Genomic DNA, 6,420 nt, shown 5'->3' with positions numbered 1-6,420 from the left:
GCACCGAGCCTCTGTGCAGGAAGCTCTCCGTTTTTTCCTCTGTGCCCCTGTTGCTGTGGGATCCCCTCTGATAGCCGGGGCTCGCGCCAGTCTCTGGAGCTCATTTAGGCGGCACTCTGAATCCCGTCTCCTCCAGCACCAGGAAACAAAGAGGGAAGAAAAAGTCTCTTGCCTCTTCGGCAGCTGCAGACTTTTTCCCGGACTCCCTCCCGTCTAGCTGTGGTGCACTAACCCCTTCAGGCTGTGTTCATGCCGCCAACCCCAGTCCTCTCCCTGCGATCCGACCGAAGCCCGAGCCTCAGCTCCCAGCCCCGCCCGCCCCGGCGGGTGAGCAGACAAGCCTCTCGGGCTGGTGAGTGTTGGTCAGCACCGATCCTCCATGCGGGAATCTCTCCACTTTGCCCTCCGCACCCCTGTGGCTGTGCTCTCCTCCGTGGCTCCAAAACTTCCCCCCTCTGCCACCCGCAGTCTGCCCGCGAAGGGGCTTCCTAGTGTGTGGAAACCTTTCCTCCTTCACAGCTCCCTCCTACTGGTGCAGGTCCCGTCCCTATTCTTTTGTCTCTGTTATTTCTTTTTTTCTTTTGCTCTACCCAAGTACGTGGGGAGTTTCTTGCCTTTTGGGAGGTCTGACGTTTTCTGCCAGCGTTCAGTGGGTGTTCTGTAGGAGCAGTTCCACGTGTAGATGTATTTCTACTGTATCTGTGGGAAGGAAGGTGATCTCCGAGTCTTACTCTTCCGCCATCTTCTCCAGCCCCTCCATGTGTTTTATTTTACTTTATTTTCTGTTTTTCAGAAATTGAAGTATAGTTGATATACAATATTATGTTAGTTTTAGGTGTACAACATAGTGATTCAAGATTTTTATAGATTGTACTCCATTTAAAGTTATTACAAAATAATGGCTATATTTTCTTGTGCTATACAATATATCCTTGTTGCTTATTTTTTTTTTACATAGTAGTTTTTATCTCTTAATCCCCTTCCCTCTCCCCACTGGTAACTACCAGTTTGTTCTCTATATCTATGAGTCTCTTTCTGTTTTGTTATATTCATTCTTTTTTTAATTTTTTACATTCCATGTATAAGTGATAACACAGTATTTGTCCTTCTCTGTCTGACTTAGTTCACTAAGCATAATACCCTGCAGGTCCATCCACATTGTTGCAAATGACAGAATTTCATTTTTAAAAATGACTGAGTAACATTCCATTATATATATGTATATAATATATATAATATATTATATATATACCACATCTTTATTATCCATTCATCTGATGATAGACACATAGGTTGCTTCCATATCTCAGCTATTATAAATAATGCTGCTATGAACCTTGGGGTTCATGTATCTTTCCAAATTAGTGTTTTTGTTTTCTTTGAATAGAGTGGAATTGCTGGGTATATGGTAGTTTTATTTTCAGTTTTCTGAGGAACCTCCATACTGTTTTACATAGTGGTTGCATCAATTTACAGTGCCACCAATAGAGTACTATGGTTCCCTTTTTTCCACATCCTCACCAATATTTGTTATTTGTAGAATTTTTGATGATAGCCATTTTGACAGTTGGAAGGTGATGTCTCATTGTGGTTTTAATTTGCATTTCTGGTGATTAACAATGTTGAGCATCTTTTCATGTGCCTGTTGGCCATCTGTATGTCTTCTTTGGAAAAATGTCTATTCAGGTCTTCTGTCCATTTTTTAATCGGGTTGTTTTTTGGTATTGAGTTGTATGATCTGTTTATATATTTTGGAAATTAACCCCTTATAGGTCATATTATTTGCAAAATATTTTCTACCATTCAGTAGGTTGACTTTTTGTTTTGTCAGTGATTTCCTTTGCTGTGCAAAAGCTTTTAATTTTAATTAGGTCCCATTTGTTTGTTTTTGCTTTTCTTTCTTTTGCTTTAGGAGTCAGATCCAAAAAAAATTGCTACAATTTATGTCAAAGAGTGTTCTGCCTAGCAGTTTCATGGTTTCGGGTGTTACATTTAGTTCTTTAATCAGTTACAATTTATTTTTGTGTATGGTGTGAAGGAATGTTCTAATTTCATTCTTTTACATGTTGCTATCCAGTTTTCCCAGCACCAGTTACTGAAGAGACTGTCTTTTCTCCATTGTATATGCTTGCATTCTTTGTCATAGATTAACTGACCATAAGTGTGTGGGTTTATCTCTAGGCTTTCTATTCTGTTCCATTGAGCTATGTGGCTGTTTTGTGCCAATACCATGCTGTTTTGATTACTGTAGCTTTGTAGTATAGTCTGAAGTAAGAAAGCATGATACCTCTAGCTTTGTTCTTTTTTCTCAAAATTGCTTTGGGAATTCAGGATCTTTTGTGGTTCCATATAAATTTAGGATTATTTGTGCTACCTGTATGAAAAATGTCATGGGTATTTTGATAGGGATTGCACTGACTCTGTAGATTGCTTTGGGTAATATAGTCATTTTCACAATATTGATTCTTCCAATCCACGAACATGGTATATCTCTCCATCTGTTTGTGCCACCTTTGATTTCTTTCATCAGTGTCTTATAGTTTTCTGAGTACAGGTCTTTTACCTCCTTAGGTAGGTTTATTCCTAGGTATTTTATTCTTTTGTTGCAATGGTGAATGGGATTGTTTCCTTAATTTCTCTTTCTGATCTTTCATTGTTAGTGTATAGAAATGAAAGAGATTTCTGTACATTAATTTTCTATCCTGCAAATTTACCAAATTCATTGATTAGTTCCAGTAGTTTTCTGGTGGCATCTTTTTTTAAATTAATTAATTAATTAATTAATTTATTTATTTTTGGCCGAGTTTGGTCTTTGCTGCTGCACCCTGGCTTTCTCTTCTTGCGGTGAGCAGGGATTACTCTTCATTGCAGTGTGTGGGCTTCTCATTGCTGTGGTTTCTCTTGGTGCAGAGCACGGACTCCAGGCATGCGGGCTTCAGTAGATGTGGCTTGTGGGCTCTAGAGAGCAGGCTGAGTAGTTGTAGTGCACAGGCTTAGTTGCTCCACGGCATGTGGGATCTTCCTGAACCAGGTCACGAACCTGTGTTCCCTGTATTGTCAGGCGGAATCTTAACCACTGTGCCACCAGGGAAGCCCTCTGGTGGCATCTTTAGGATTATCTATGTATAGTATCATATCATCTGCAAACAGGGACTGTTTTACTTCTTCTTTTCCAATTTGTATTTCTTTTATTTCTTTGTCTTCTCTGATTGCTGTGACTAGGATTTCCAAAACCATGTTGAATAATAGTCGTAAGAGTGGATATCCTTGTCTTGTTCCTGATCTGAGAGGAAATGCTTTCAGTTTTTCACCATTGAGAATGATGTTTGCTGTGGGTTTGTCATTTATGGCCTTTATTATGTTGAGGTAGGTTCTCTCTATGCCCACTTTCTGTCCACCCATTTTTATCATAAATGGGTGTTGAATTTTGTCAAAAGCTTTTTCTGCATCTATTGAGATGATTATATTGTTTTTATTCTTCACTTTGTTAATATGGTGTATCACATTGATTGATTTGCACATATTGAAGAATCCTTGGATCTCTGGGATAAATCCCACTTCATCATGGTATATGATCCTTTTATGTGTTGTTGGATTCTGTTTGCTAGTGTTTTGTTGAGGATGTTTGCATCTATATTCATCAGTGTTATTGGTCTGTTATTTTCCTTTTTTGTAGTATCTTTGTCAGGTTTTGTTATCAGGGTGATGGTGGCCTCAAAGAATGAGTTTGGGAGTGTTCCCTCCTCTGCAATTTTTTGGAAGAGTTTGAGAAGATAGGTGTTAGCTCTTCTCTAAATGTTTGATAGAATTCACCTCTGAAGTTATCTGGTCCTGGACTTTTATTTGTTGGAAGATTTTAAGTCACAGTTTCAATTTCATTACTTGTGATTGGTCTGTTCATATTTTCTATTACTTCCTGGTTCAGTCTGGAAGGTTATATCTTTCTAAGAATTTGTCCGTTTCTTCCAGGTTGTCTATTTTATTGGCATAGAGTTGCTTATAGTAGTCTCTTTGTATTTTGCTTTGTATTTCTTTTCCTTTTTTTTTTTAAAGAGAACGCTATTTATTTATTTATTTGGCTGTGTTGGGTCTTCATTTCTGTGTGAGGTCTTTCTCTAGTTGCGGCGAGCAGGGGCCACTCTTCATGGCGGTGTGCGGGCCTCCCACTGTCGTGGCCTCTCTTGTTGCGCAGCACAAGTTCCAGACACGCAGGCTCAGTAGTTGTGGCTCACGGGCCTAGTTGCTCCGTGGCATGTGGGATCTTCCCAAACCAGGGCTCGAACCCATGTCCCCTGCATTGGCAGGCAGATTCTCAACCACTGTGCCACCAGGGAAGCCCTGATGCTTTGTATTTCTGCAGTGTCTCTTGTACCTTCTCCCTTTCCATTTCTAATTTTATTGATTTGAGTCCTCTCCCTCTTTTTCTTGATGAGTCTGTCTAAAGTTATCAATTTGTTCATCTTCACAAGGAACCAGCTTTTAGTTTTATTGATCTTTGCTATTGCTTTCTTTGTTTCTATTTCATTTATTTCTGCTCTGATCTTTATGATTTCTTTCCTTCTGCTAACTTTGGTTTTGTTTGTTCTTCTTTCTCTAGTTCCTTTAGGTGTAAGGTTAGATAGTTTATTTGAGATTTTTCTTGTTTCTTGCAGTAAGATAGTAGTGCTATAAACTTCTCTCTTAGAACTGCTTTTGCTGCATCCCATAGGTTTTGGATCATCTTGCTTTTGTTGTCATTTGTCTCTAGGTACTTTTTTATTTCCTCTTTGATTTCTTCAGTGATCTCTTGGTTATGTAGTAATGTATTGCTTTTCCTCCATGTGTTTGTGTTTTTTATGTTTTTGCCCTGTAATTTATTTCTAATCTCATAGCGTTGTGGTCAGAAAAGATGCTTGATATGATTTCAATTTTCTTAAATTTTCTGAGGCTTGATTTGTGAGCCAAGATGTGATCTATCCTGGAGAATGCTCTGTGTGCACTTGAGAAGAAAGTGTAATCTGCTGTTTTCGGATGGAATGTCCTATAAATATCAATTCAATCTATTTGGTCTATTGTGTCATTTAAAGCTTGTGTTTCCTTATTAATTTTCTGTCTGGATGATCTGTCCATTGGTGTAAGTGAAGTGTTAAAGTCCCCCACTATTATTGTGTTACTAACGACTTCCTCTTTTAGAGCTGTTAGCAGTAGCCTTATGTAGTGGGGTGCTCCTATGTTGTGTGCATATATATTTATACTTGTTATATCTTCTTCTCGGATAGATCCCTTGATCATTATGTAGTGTTCTTCTTTGTCTCTTGTAACATTCTTTATTTTAAAGTCTATTTTATCTGATATGAGTATTGCTATCCAGCTTTCTTTTCTTTTTCTTTTTCTTTTTTTAAAAATAGATCTTTATTGGAGTATAATTGCTTCACAATACTGTGTTAGTTTCTGTTGTACAACAAAGTGAATCAGCCATATGCATACATATTTCCCCATATCCCCTCCCTCTTAAGCCTCCCTCCCACCCTCCCTATCCCACCTCTCTAGGTCATTGCAAAGCACCGAGCTGATCTCCCTGTGCTATGCTGCTGATTCCCACTAGCTAACTATTTTACCTTCAATAGTGTATATATGTCAGTGCTACTCTCACTTTGCCACAGCTTCCCCTTGATTTCCATTTGCATGGAATATCTTTTTCCATCTCCTCACTTTCAGTTTATATGGGTCCTAAGGTCTGAAGTGGGTCTCTTGTAGACAGCATATATATGGATCTTGTTTTTGTATCCATTCAGCAAGCCTGTGTCTTTTGGTTGGAGCATTTAATCCATTCACATTTAAGATAATCATCAATATGTATGTTCCTATTACCACTTTCTTAATTGTTTTGGGTTTGTTTTTGTAGGTCCTTTTCTCCTCTTATATTTCTCACTTAGAGAAGTTCCTTTAGTATTTGTTGTAGAGCTGGTTTTGTTGTGATGAATTCTCTTAGCTTTTGCTTGTCTGTAAAGCTTTTGATTTCTCTGTCGAATCTGAATGAGATCCTTGCTGGCTAGAGTAATCTTGGTTGTCAGTTCTTCCCTTTCATCACTTTAAATATATTGTGCCACTCCCTTCTGGCTTGTAGAGTTTCTGCTGAGAAATCAGCTGTTAACCTTATGGGAGTTCCCTTGTATGTTACTTGTTTTTCCCTTGTTGCTTTTAATAATTTTTCTTTGTCTTTAATTTTTGTCAATGTGATTACTATGTGTCTTGGAGGGTTTCTCCTTGGGATTATCCTGCCTGGGACTCTCTGCACTTCCTGGACTTGGGTGGCTATTTCCTTTTCCATGTTAGGGAAGTTTTCGACTATAATCTCTTCAAATATCTTCTCAGGTCCTTTCTCTCCTTTCTCCTTCTGCAATCCCTATAATGCGAATATTGGTGCATTTAATGTTGTTC

Source organism: Balaenoptera borealis, assembly GCF_965194805.1.
Source record: "Balaenoptera borealis genome assembly, chromosome: 16".
Taxonomy (NCBI): Eukaryota; Metazoa; Chordata; class Mammalia; order Artiodactyla; family Balaenopteridae; genus Balaenoptera; species Balaenoptera borealis.
The sequence above is the reverse complement of the archived record's forward strand: the minus strand, read 5'-3'. Positions refer to the sequence as shown.